A 12,803-nucleotide genomic window follows, 5' to 3' on the forward strand; every position below is an offset into this window, starting at 1 on the left:
CCACCCATAGCCTCTCATTCTCCCCTGGCTCCCGTCCGATTTCTCTCACTTTCTTCCCCCACCCTTATTCATATTTTGTAGTCTCTCCCTGTTCCATCCCCCCCTTCCTTCTCCCCTCTCTCCCCTCCTCCCTCTCTCCCTGTCATTTCCCATCTTGAGGCGTCTCTCTCTCTCTCTCTCTTTCTCTCTCACTGTCTCCCCTTGTCCCTGTCGCCTCCGCTCTGACCTGCGGCTCCCTGCCTGTCGGACTCTACATCGCGGTGCCTCTGGTCTCTTGCGAGGTGTCTATCCCCGCCCCCCCCCCCCCCCCACCCCCCATCTCCGCGGCAGGCGCTCGGCCTTCTTGCACCTGGACGCTCGGGCGCCCCCTGCTGGCCTGCGGTCTGCCCTCCCTGCACCGCCCCCCCACCCTGCACCCAGTGCCCCGGCCCGCGCCTCTCGCGTCCGGGGGAGGTGGGAGCGCAAAGGGCCCCCCTGGGCTCCAGCCCCCTCCAGCCCCCCTCCAGCCTCCCTCCCATCTCCAGGAGGCAGGAATAGGTCGCAGCGTTTCCCGGGACCCACCCTGCCGCGGCCCCGCGCCGGGGAGGAGGGCCTGGAGGGGGCGGCGGGGAGGGAGTGTTGGGGGTAGCAGGGTGGGATTTGGCGTCCTTCCCCGGAATGAGCCGCGGCACAATCTGTCGCTGGGTTTGTTTGCCGAGCTGCCTCCGGAGCGCAGTGGGGCTGGCTCCCGGGGAGCGAAATATCACAAGATGCGGAGACAGACGCTGAGGGGCGGGTGGGCGGCGGGCTGACTCAGGTGTGCTGTCATCGGCTCCCCGGGCCCCGCGATCTTCGGAGAGGGGTGGGGGAGACCCCGGGTCCCCAGCACAGGCCAGCACCCGAAGCTGGGAGGGGATCCCCCGTCCCGGGGCGAGATGCAGGGAAGGGGGTGCCCCTGCCTGTAATCCTGGGCCTTGGGAGCCCCGGGGGGCCACTTCCAACTTGAGTGTACGCCAGAGGGTCACAAACCCCTCTGCCCCTGTCCCGCTGTACGGGTGCACGGTTTCCTATAATTATCTGCTGACTCACCACTTTCCCCCTCGCTAGACTGCCAGCTTTTTGAGGGCAGGAAGCTCCTCTCATCCCTCTTTGTGTCCCCTGCAAATGCTCAATGAACCCTTTTGGATAGATCGATGGATGGATGGATGGATGGATAAATGGATGGATAGATGGATGGATGGTGGGTGAGTGGGTGGATGGTTGCTTTACAGGAAATACTGCAATGCATTGGGTCTTCCCTCTAGAACCTTCTGACCCCTTGTTTCTCTCCCTATCTACACCTGCATTCCCCCATCCCCAGTCCCACCTCCAGCCAGACCCGGAATTGGAAACAGTCCTCCCTGGGTCTGAAGACCAGCGTTCTCTAAGTGACCCAAAAAAGTTTGTCCCTGTTCTGATGTTTCAGTGTCTTCATCTGTACAGTGGGGATGCTTCAGTAAATTACCTCCAGCTGCTCCAGAGATGAGAAAATGCTTAGTAACATGAAATTCTGACCCGTGTCTGGGGTGGTAGCATTTATCCTTACTGTTTTGGTGTTAATTGTTAAGATCTTGACCCCAGTGGAATCAGACACCATGTGTGAGCATGAGTCTCGCTTCTGCAGTTAGATGTTTTGACATCTGAGGGAGTAAGCTGATGGGAAGATGTAATGGGTGGCTGTGTTTTGGGCACCGGGGTCCCTCCCAGCCCGGGCTGGACACTTGGCCAGTCTCTGGGGCTACTGGGTCCTCAGGACTTGCCACAGAGCTGGCCTGCCCTCTCGTGGCGATAGGCGGATCTGCAGCCCCAAGGAAAGCCAAGGGTCTTCGGAAATGGGCTGATGGGATGGATGGATTTTCCCTGAGAAGGGGGAGGATCCGTTGTGTGGCAAACAGTGGGCTTTGGAAAGGAGGTCATGTAGAAGAAACAGGGCATTGGCACAAGTTAGGCGAGGCTTGACTTCCTCCATGCGTTCCCACTTGCTACCAGCACTGCTACTCCCGCTGTGACACCTGGGGCTCCTCTTTCCTCTGGGAGGCTCCATCCAGTGAGGCCATGGGACTTCCCTGGCTCTCTTTGACACCTGTTTGGAAACTTCATTGTATAGGGCACTTGGTGGCAGATGAGGTGGAGGAGGGGGGCGTGGGCTCAGTGGTCAAGAGCGCAGGCTTCAGCAAGTTCCTGCCCTGGCTCTGCTGTTCACTTAGCTTGATGACCTCGGGCAAGGTGTTCACCTGTTCTGAGCTCCAGGTTTCTCACCCAGAAAATGAGAGGGCAATCTAGATCCCAATTCACGGGGTTGTCTGAGGATTAAATGAAATAAAAAGAGATAAAACCTACCAGAGTCCCCGGCCTTGTGCTCAACAAACTGGAATAATATTACTATTAATTTTCCCTTTCAGTTTAACAGTAGTCTGCTCTGTTTCTATAGATGTCGCAATCTAGTGGCAGAGACTAAAGTGGGAACCCGAGGGCTCATAGATACTGAGAAACAAGGCTGGGTCTGGAAGTCAGTTTTTACTTGTAACCTCCTATCCCGTGTGTGTGTGTGTGTGTGTGTGTGTGTGTGTGTGTGTGTGGCCTCCACATCTCCACCTTCCCCTGGCACAGACCAGTGCTGCCCAATGTGATGAGTGCAATCTAGGCCTGAACCAGAAGTCCACTGCTGCCCTGAGCCTGCCTCCAAATGGCTGTGTAAGCTGAGACAGACCTCTCTCCTCTCCGGGCGTCACTGAAACAAGGAACTCGGACTAGGTGCTCTTTCTTTCTTTTTTTTTTTTTTTTTAAAGATTTTTATTTATTTATTCATAGACACACAGAGAGAGAGAGGCAGAGACACAGGCAGAGGGAGAGGGAGAAGCAGGCTCCACGCAGGGAGCCCGATGCGGGACTCGATCCCGGGTCTCCAGGATCACACCCCAGGCTGCAGGCGGTGCCAAACCACTGCGCCACCGGGGCTGCCCCTAGGTGCTCTTTCTTGAAGGCCCCACAGAACCGTGACTTTGTGACACCCTCATTTTTCTGTGTCTCCAGAGTCAGAAGCTACTTCAGCCAGATTCCTTTCCATGCTGCCTCCTGCTGCCCAGCTCTGGGGGTGTGAGGAGGACCCCATGGGCAGGTCAGAACTCCTAGGAACCTCCGGAGACCCCTAAATCTTTCAGTGCGTGCTGGCAGGGGGAAGGGGTGGGGGAGCAAAGGGGAGAGGGAGGCTGAGGAGGAGGAGGGAGGAGAGGCTGCACTTTTCACCCAGAACCCTCCCACAGTGAATTCCAAGTCCTACTCGCCTGCCTAATGGGGACAGGGGACAGAGCTGCTTTCCAAGATAGGGAAGAAAACAGAAACCAAAGTAGTTTAAAGGACAAGGCTGTTAGAACTTGTTGCCTCCTTCCCTGCTTGGTTTCTAGGGTCTCTATCCATTTGTATTATTTATAACAGTTACTGGCATTTGTGAACTACTTCGTGTCATGAACCTATGTGTATTGGCTCATTGAACATTCCAAGCAGCTCTATGGGGGAGGGTCTATTAATATCCCCTTTTTACAGATGGAGATTACTCAGAGTGGTAGTATTACTCTTAGATCCTTCTTGCCCTGGATCCCATGCTTTAGAGGGTTTTGAAAAAAATAAACTAGAGTGTTTTCCTTTCAGGTCTTCCTCCTCCAACCAGCATCCCTCCATAGGGTGTGAAGTCCCTGCAACCAAGGGGATGTGCCCTCTGGGAGCCTGCATTCCACTTCTTGATGATCACACTATGGGTATCCAGAATTCTGGAATATTTGCTCAAATTACCCGAGTCCACTGCCTCTGGGGGCATCTTTTCCCATCTACCTTTCCACCAGTGTGGGCACCCCTAACCAAAGGGTAGCTGAGGGGCTGGTGTTTGTGAGGGGTGGTTGGAGCTTGAACATGTGGATAGGATATTCCCACTTAGGATGGACGTGAGGCCCCTTTTCTGGGATGGAGCTATGTTTGGGAAGACAAGAGGAGGTGGCTGTGTTTCTGTGTAGAAAGAACTCCATGGAGTTAAATCATTCTAAATTTGAACCTAGTCTTTCCAATGTCAGATTCCTTTGAAGAATGCAAAGGAACAATGCTGGTGTGGTAAGAGGGGAGGGGTACCTTGTGGGCAGAGGTTGCCTGGCATGGACTGGCGGGGTGACGAGAAAAATCCCAGCTCGTGGTACCCGCGTGTCTGTCTGCAATGTTAGGCCCGCAGATGTTAGGGGCAGCCACGTGGACTGGTCATGTGACTGCGGCGAAGCTGACATGACTAGGAAATTGTGCAACCAAGCTCTGAATCCAGGTCTGTGTGACTCTTCCCTTGTTTCATGAAGCTCCATGCCAGTCTTCATCCAAAGTCAGCATTTTGGCTCCTTGAAGGCCTATTGAACGGGACTTGGGTCCTGTTGTGTTTGCTGGAGTTCCCTTCCTGGTGAATAGAGCCCTCCCCCCCCTCACTAGACTGTGAAATAGCCGCGCACGGGCTCCGTGTTTTCTTTGGCTTTATTTCATGACCCTGGCACAGCCTTGGCTCACAGCAGGCACTCTGCAAAGTCTGATAGTCATGGTTCAAGGTGCTGCTGGTTGGGTTGGCGTCCAGCAGAGGGGGCACGTCTGGGATGCACAGTGGGCTTTGGGGAGTATTGGGAAGCTCTGCCCCAGGGAAGGGGGGTTGTTAGATCATTTGCCTTAGATTCTATTAGTCTAGGAATCCGTCTTTTGGGTTGAAGGGCTCTGATGATGCCCCCTTCCTGTTATACCAATTCTCCAACCCCTCCCCTCTTTCTGGGAGGCACCAGAAGAGGAAGGGCGGTATTACTTCCCCATGCAGTTCTCTACAGGCAGCACTTTTCTCATTTCTGTCGTGAATGGACAGGACTGAACAATTCCTTTCCCCTTAAATTCTGTGGGCTGAAACCACTGATTTTGCAAGGGAGAGTGTATATGTGTGAAGAGCATTATGGGAGGCAGGGCAGAGAGCTACAAGCTCTAGTACAGGGGACATGGACCCTCCTGCCCATTCCCAGTACCCTCCACTGTACTGTTCTGGCTCCTGTTTTGGGGTTGAGCACAGTCGCCTACTGACACATTTCTCTGTCTCTTAGCCCCCCACTTTAGTTAATCCCAATATTAGTTCCCCAAGGTGTGGTTTTGATCCTATTACCTCCTGCTCAGAAGCCTCCCGTGGCCAAATCTGGCCAGCAAATGATTAATGTCCACGAGCTCTGAAGCACTCAGATTAGTAAGAAAAACCCTAAGACTTCAACAGATAAACAGGTGAAGGATGTGGACAACTCCTTCACCCAAGAGGATAAGAAGAGTAAACAAATACTTGGAAAAAATAGTTCAACCTGTTCGTGATCAAAGAGATGGAAATGAAGGCAGTCTCAGGATAGCGTTTCATACTTATTAAATTAGCAGAATTCATAAACACCATCACCCAGTGCTGGCAAGGTTGGATGAAGTCTGTGTTCCTACGTCTCTGGAAGCAATATGCAAAACTCTGCAAAACAATCTAGTAAAATGTAACAAGAGCCTCAAAAATATTATTACCTTTTGACCCATTAATCTCACTTCTGGGAATTGATCTTAAGAGCATAATTCAATAGATGAAGAAAGCTCTTGGCATGCCACGGGCCTTATCCTCCTACATTTTTCTAGGCAGGGAGATGGTTAAGAAAACCATGGCTCATTCAGTCAATGCAATATTATGCAGCCACAAAAATGATAATTATAGAGAATATGCAGAAGCATGGAAAATGTTTATAACATCATGTTTGTTGAGAAAAAAACAGGATACGAAATTTGCATGAACACTGTGATTGCAACCATGAACAGTCAGTATTCATGTTGACAAAGTCTGGTAGAGAATATGCAAAAACGAAAATTATTTAAGGGTGGGAGAATGAGTGGTTTTCCTTTCTGCTTAAGAATCTTCTTTGTTAATGTTGTTGAGATGTTATTTTCACAACAGGATGCATTCTATAAAAACAAAACCGCTATTATTGCTTATAAAAGAAAGTCAAAACTCTTCAGCCTACATCCATTACAGTAATTAGAAACGATCTCTCTTGTTAGGTGTTTAATAATCACAGTGACCCCCCACTTGTTAGGTGTTTACTACACACCAGGCCGTGAGGTGTGTCACGCGTGCAATCGCATCGAATCCTCACGATGACCCTGAGGGTAAAAACTAATATTATCCCCACTCTACAGATTAGGAATCTGCCATCCAGTGGGGTTAGCCCACGTGCCTCCAGGGTAAGAAAGCAGAGCTGGGTTTGGATTGCTGGCTGTCTGCTTCCAGAACTTGTGCTAAATTCCCTAACTGGCGTTGTGTGCCAGTGTTTCAAGAACTTCAGTCATTCATGGATCACCATGATGATTCGGGGCTAACTGTGGCTCACACATCATGTACTGTGATTTACTTAATCTTTAAATGTAAATCAACTCACTTCTTAAACATTTGAACGCCTACTCCAGCATTATCCTAAGCGAGAGTCCCCTTGGAATCATCTGTTAATGTGTTGGTTATATTTTTCAATGTACAATAAGATAAAAAGGAATTAATAGTATAAAAAAAATCCCTCAAGATCATCTTGCACCACCCCCCTTCCTTTTAGGAAAAACTGAATTATCTTATGCCACAGTCTAACTTGACCTCCTATTCCATTGTCCTTCCTCCACATCACCTGCCCTTTCAGCTACCACCTTTCCTGAGGCCTGAACCTGTCCCAGCCAGGTGGCTTCTCTGGACTCCGCCAGCCCCTCCCCCCCCTCTCAGCCTTGAGACCAACACTGTGTCCCCTCCCTGTCCCCTGCGCCTGTGTTCGGTGCTTCTTCGGGGGCTTGCCTGAGCCAAATCCAGATCAAAGCCCTTCATGGACAAAGAGGGCACTCAGATTCCGAGAGCTGCCTACTACAAAAATTAATTCTCATTATTAAGCTCCCACTGCGTGCCAGGCACTGTATAAGCAGCTTTGTATATATATGATCTCTATTGGCTCTTTTTTTTTCCATTTTGGGGTCAAAGTATATACATGAACCAGTTCTTTTTATTCTATTGTGGTAAGGACATTTACCATGAGATTTACCTTCTTAGATTTCTAATGGTATACTGCGGTGTTATTATCTATAGACACTGTTGTATAGTGGATCTCCAGAACTGACCCTTTATTATTGACTCTTTATAATGACCCGGTGAAATGCATATGATTTTTAATTTCTTTAAAATTTTTTTAAGAGAGAGCATGTGAGCAGAAGGCAGGGCAGAAGGAGAGCCTTAAGCAGGCTCCATGTCCAGTGCAGAGCCCAATGTGGGGCTCGACCTCACAACCCTGAGGTCGTGACCTGAGTTGAGATCAAGAGTTGGACACTTAACCACCTGAGCCATCTGATTTTTAATTTCTACTTTATATGTTGGGAAACTGTGGTCCGTGGGGTAAGGCATTTGGTTGAAGCACATAGCAGGTAAGTAAAAGAGCCTCGACTCAAGTCTTGTTCTGTTTGACCCCAAAGTCCTTCCTCTTACCACTCTGGTCCTCGGTCTTGTTAATGACGATGGTGCTATGACAGGCTAGTGCTCCCTACTCCACGCCCTCCAAAGTGGGCCTGTGACTTTCTTGCCTCTCCAGGGTGGGGACAGCAGGCATTCATTCATTATGGAAGAGAGTGTTCATTGGTCTGAGCATTTTGGAGGACAATTTGATAGAAGCTATTAAATTGAAAATGAATATGCTTGTTGACCCCCAAATTTACTTTTTTTGGATGAGAGAGAGAGAGAGAGAAAGAGAGAGAGAAGTAGGGAGGGGTCAAGGGAGAAGTAGAGAGAGAATCTCAAGCAGGCGCCACACTCAGCATGGAGCTGGACTAGGGGTTTGATCCCAGGACCCCCAAGATCATGATCTGAGCTGAAATCAAGATGCTGAACGGGCTAAGCCAACTAGGTGCTCCCCATCAAATTTACTTTTTAGGAAATTATCCTTCAGGAACTCCTAAAATGTGCACAAAGACATCTGTAGGTTGATAGTCAATGCAGCCTTGTTGTTTGTAGTATATATTTTCAATAGGAGATTAGCTACATACATTTACAGTTTTTTAATTTTATTAGAGAGAGACAACATGAGTGGTGGTAGGAGCATTGGGGGGAGGAAGGAGGAGGGGGCATCTCAAACAGACTCCACACTGAGTGCTGAGCCTGATGCAGGACTCAATCTCACAACTTTGGATCATGACCTGAGCTGAAAGCCAAGAGTTGGACACTTAACCAACTGAGCCCCCCCAGGCACCCGGAGCTACATACATTTTAGTACATCCATATGCAGGCATCAAAAAGAATGAAGGGGTGGCTGGCTGGCTCAGTCAGTAGAGCTTGGGATTCTCAATCTCAGGATATGAGTTCAAGCACCATGTTGGGTGTGGAGCCTACTTTTTTTTTTTTCCTTTTTTAGATTTTATTTATTCAAGACAGAGCATGGAGGGGAAAGGGGCAGAGGGAGGAGAAGCAGACTCCCAGCTGAGCAGGGAGCCCAACACACAGGGCTTGATCCCAGCGCCCAAGATCATGACCTGAGCCAAAGGCAGCCACTCAACCTACTGAGCCACCCAGGTGGGGGGCCTACTTGAAAGAAAAAAAGAATGAAAGAAATTTATGTGTGTGTTTTTTTTTAATTTTTAAAATGTATTTATTCATGAGAGACACACAGAGAGAAGCAGAGACACAGGCAGAGGGAGAAGCAGGCTCCATGCAGTGCCTGATGTGGGACTCGATCTCAGGACCCTGAGATCACACCCGGAGCCAAAAGCAGATGCTCAACCGCTGAGCCACCACTCAGGTGCCCAGGTTTACGTGTTCTCATAAGGAACAATAACTTAGCAAAGATACTAAGTCTCAGCAAGGTAAGGGGCAGAAGGATGCACTGGTGCATTAGTACTGCGTCCAACCCTGTGGGGTGGAATGTATGTAACTGTCCGCGCACCGAGGCAGGCAGAGGCCACCTCTGGAAGGACATAAACAACACAGGTAATGGAAGCTACCAGAATTTTGTACTGGAAGGACTGTGCTGGGGGTGAGAGGGCAGGGCTGGTGCTGCAGCAGGGTCCAGCCGCAGGACAGTCCTCGCGACTCAGAGTCATTAGAGGGGCCTGTGGCCGTGAATAATACCGCCCGCCCCGCCTCTGGGCCCACGGCAGCCAGCCTGCCCCAGGTCACGGCAGACTTAACTTTTTACTACATAATCTTTTGTGCTGTTTTGTTTCTTAAAACCCAAGGCATATATGACCTCTTTAATAATTTAGAATTTAAAATTAAAAAAAGAGGAATTTTCTGCCTGAGGCAGGACCCACCTAAGAAATGAGAAGTAGCCAGGCGGCAAGTGGAGCGAGTGCCAGTATTCTTGGGCCCCAGGCGGGAGGAGCTGAGCCGGAGGGACCTGTGGCCTCTCCCCCAGCCCAGGCGGGACCTTGGGGACCCTCCCTCCATCTCCCTTCAGTGGAAGATTTTATCCTCTCCCTCCCGTGGGCGGCAGCTGGTCGTGGCTGCAGAGGCAGGGTTTTGGACAAGATGTATCTCAGTAGCTACCCTGAGCTCAAGAACACGGAAGACAGGATACCGGGGAGACTCCTCCATGACCTTGGCAAAAAGGGACCAGGTGCCTGGTGAGGGGTCACAGTGGGGGTGGAAGCAACCCCCGGCAGTATTGATTATTTGGAAAACTCAACCCCAAATGACTTGAGCATAACTGCTTCTCCATCTCCCGGAGAAAGTGGACTTTCCCCCGTTGTGGGGGGAAAAGTCCTTCCCTTCTCTCTGGGTGCCTTAGGTCAACCCCCTCTTGAGCTCGGTGATTGGCACCCCAAGGATGATAGACTGAAGTCGAGATCCCGAGTTAGGCTCTGGTGAGGAGCACGACCCCACCTCCCTGGTCCTGGACTCCTCAGAGTGGCCCTGCAGGTGAGAGCCGACCCTGAGTCACATGACTGCTGAGCAGTGGCAAGGGGAAGAGATGTGGGTGGAGGGGTCCCCCACAATGACCTCCATGGTCCCCTAGGTCCCAATGACAGTGTCTTGGCTGGGCATGGAACAGAGCTAAACAGGGATGCCTGGATGGCTCAGTTGGTTAAGCATCTGCCTTCAGCTCAGGTCACTATCCCAGGGTCTTGGGTTCAAGCCCCTCATTGGACTCCCTGCTCAGGGGGACGTCTGCTTCTCCCTCTGCCCCTTCCCCTGCTTGTGCTGTCTTTCTCTCTCTCAAATAAATAAATGGAAGTCTTAAGAAAAAATCCAGCTAAACGAGGACTGTCCATCCACTTACCCATCTATTCTGTTCAGTAATTTCCTGGATGACTACTGGGTGCTAAGCAGGGGGCCAGAGGCTGGAGATGTGGCAGCGACTGGCCACCCTCTGCCAAGTCATTGCTTCCCCCAAGGCTCCTCGGGTGCCCTCCTTTGTGGTGAGGCCTCCTGCTTAATCCTGCACCTCATGCTCCCACCTGGCACCCCCACATCCGCTCTACTTCCTCCGTCTTCCGCAGCACTCCTAACTTGCCAACATGCTATGTAAGTTATCTATTAATTAGCTTTATTGTTTATTGGCTTTTTAAAAAAGATTTTATACAGGCAGACCGGGTGGTTCGGCGGTTAGCGCCGCCTTCAGCCCAGGGCCTGATCCTGGAGTCCCAGGATCAAGTCCCATGTCGGGCTCCCTGCGTGGAGCCTGCTTCTCCTTCTGCTCATGTCTCTGCCTCTCTCTCTCTCTCTGTGTCTCATGAATAAATAAATAAATAAATAAATAAAATCTTTTTAAAAAATCTTAAAAATATTTATTTATTTATTTATTTATTTATCCTAGAGAGAGAGTGAGAGAGAGAGCACAAGTAGCAGGAGCAGCAGGCAGAGGGAGAGGGAGAAGCAGACTTCCTGCTGAGCAAGGCGGGGGCTCGATCCCAGGACCCTGGATCATGACCTGAGCTGAAAGCAGCCGCTTCACCGGCTGAGCCCCCCAGATGCCCCACAGCTGTCTCTTTTTACTACAATTTCAACTCCACAAGACCAGAGAATTTTGTCTTTGTGGTCACTGATATATCTGTGGCCCCTGGCACCCAGCGATCACTCCATAAATGGTTGTCGGGTGACTATAAGTCGGCCACCCCCATTATGTGCTGTGAATGTTTACCTGCTGGAGTGGTAGGGGGAAAACTCAGAAATCAAGTCACCCTCAACACAAATGTGTAGTTAGAGGCAAGGATAAATTCTTTGGAAGAGTACTGGCCACAGTGTGTCCGTCCTGGGGCTCAGTGACAGTGTCCTTCGGAAGGGATATTTGAGCCATGTTCTGAAGGATGAGTAGGAGCTGGCCAGGGGTGAGGCAATAAGGGACAGAGCAAGGGGCTTCCTGCAGGAGCCGGGTGGCACAGAGGGCTCTGTGAGGAGGAGCCAGGCCCAGGTGCTGTGTGGCCTGTTCAAAGTTTCAGATCACTTTAATACATGAAGGGTGACAGGTACTCCCAGTGATGCACAGACAGCCATGAGGTGCTGGGGCCCAGGGCTAATAAGGGGCTCTCCCCCTGCCTGGGCCGCTGTTTGGTCCTGCATACATGCCAGCATCTCAGCACTGCAGCCATTCCCACCCAGAGGCCCTTGCTCTGTGCCAGCGCTCTTGGGCCTGCAGCCGTGCTGATGGCAGAGGGCACAGGGACGCACTACGCAGATTCAGAGCACGGGGTTTCTGAATCTCCTGCTGATGTGGGAGAAAGCTCAGAGCAATTTGATTCCTCTTTTCTGGTTGAGGAGGGGGCTCAGAGGAGGAGGCACGTGTTCACAGTCACGCAGGGAGAGTGTGTCACAGCTGGAGGGAGGCTGGTGGACGAGGGGTGGCTGTCACAGGCCTGGGCAGACATCACAATGACCTTTACCCCCGGGCCTCAATCCTGCAGACCTGGTGGGGGCCAGTGCCTCCCAAATGCACCCCCGAGAGGGTGTCCTCCTGTCTCTCAGCTTGTTGTTGCTTGCTCTCCTGCTGATGCTCCCTGCCCCTTCCCACCAGGGCGGATCTCCTGTCAGGGCTGAGAGAGGAGCAGCTCTCTTCTTACTGACACTGAAGCTTTTAAGCAGAAGTCCCAAGGCAGTTTTGTTCTTTCCCTTTTCCTGGAGTCTCCTCTCTTGAGGAATCAGGACAAGTGACTCAGGGCTGCATCCTCAAATAGCCCAGACTGTGTGTCTTTCTGGAAAGTGTTTTTAAGCCAGTATTCCCAGGGGTGGTCCCCCGCACCCCCAGTCCAGCCTCAGGGGCAGCGTCTAACTTCCCTGGACACTGTCTGCAGGCATGAGGCTGCCCCAGTCCCAGCTCCTTTTTGATGGGTTTAACCCCAGCCCTGGGCCCTTCACCCATCAGGTCCCCCATCCCAGGAAATTGCAGGTGCATCGGCCCTGAGCCTTGAGATATCCATACCCTCCACAGACCCTGTCCATCAGCATGACCGGGTGTAGACTGAGCCATGTGCAAAGCTCAGCGGGTACCACTTAGCTCCTGCTATCCTTTCTGGATCAATCTGCCCGCCCTGCTTCTCGGAGCCCCCTTTGTCGGCATTCCTCCAATCTCGTTGCTTGCTTTGGATCTCTTTGTTTCCAGATTTGACTTCAGGCCTCTCCTGTGCATGCTAATATGGCTCACAGGCTGGGCCTGTCAGCAAGGGGTGGAGTGAGGCAGGTCAGCTATGAGTTGCCCAAGTTGCAGTGTGGGAAGGCAGCTCTCCCGCCGCCCTGGCTGCCTGGCTTTGGTAGATGG

The 12,803-nt window shown here is 51.3% G+C and overlaps 1 long non-coding RNA gene across 3 annotated transcripts in view; it reads left to right on the forward strand.

Moving 5' to 3' along the window:
- Window positions 1-12,803, forward strand: part of LOC111090958 — a 32,084-nt gene that overhangs the window by 14,827 nt on the left and 4,454 nt on the right. The window contains exons 1-2 of one of the 3 annotated variants that reach the window (XR_005373429.1): window positions 8,746-9,970; window positions 10,349-10,576. The exons of 1 other annotated variant lie outside the window; for it this stretch is intronic. This is a non-coding gene — a long non-coding RNA (uncharacterized LOC111090958). Of the gene's footprint in view, window positions 1-8,745; window positions 9,971-10,348; window positions 10,577-12,803 lie in introns of those variants that run through there. One more of the 3 variants, XR_005373431.1, reaches the window with a different exon arrangement.

This window comes from Canis lupus, chromosome 18 (genome assembly GCF_011100685.1).
Source record: "Canis lupus familiaris isolate Mischka breed German Shepherd chromosome 18, alternate assembly UU_Cfam_GSD_1.0, whole genome shotgun sequence".
Lineage (NCBI taxonomy): Eukaryota > Metazoa > Chordata > Mammalia > Carnivora > Canidae > Canis > Canis lupus.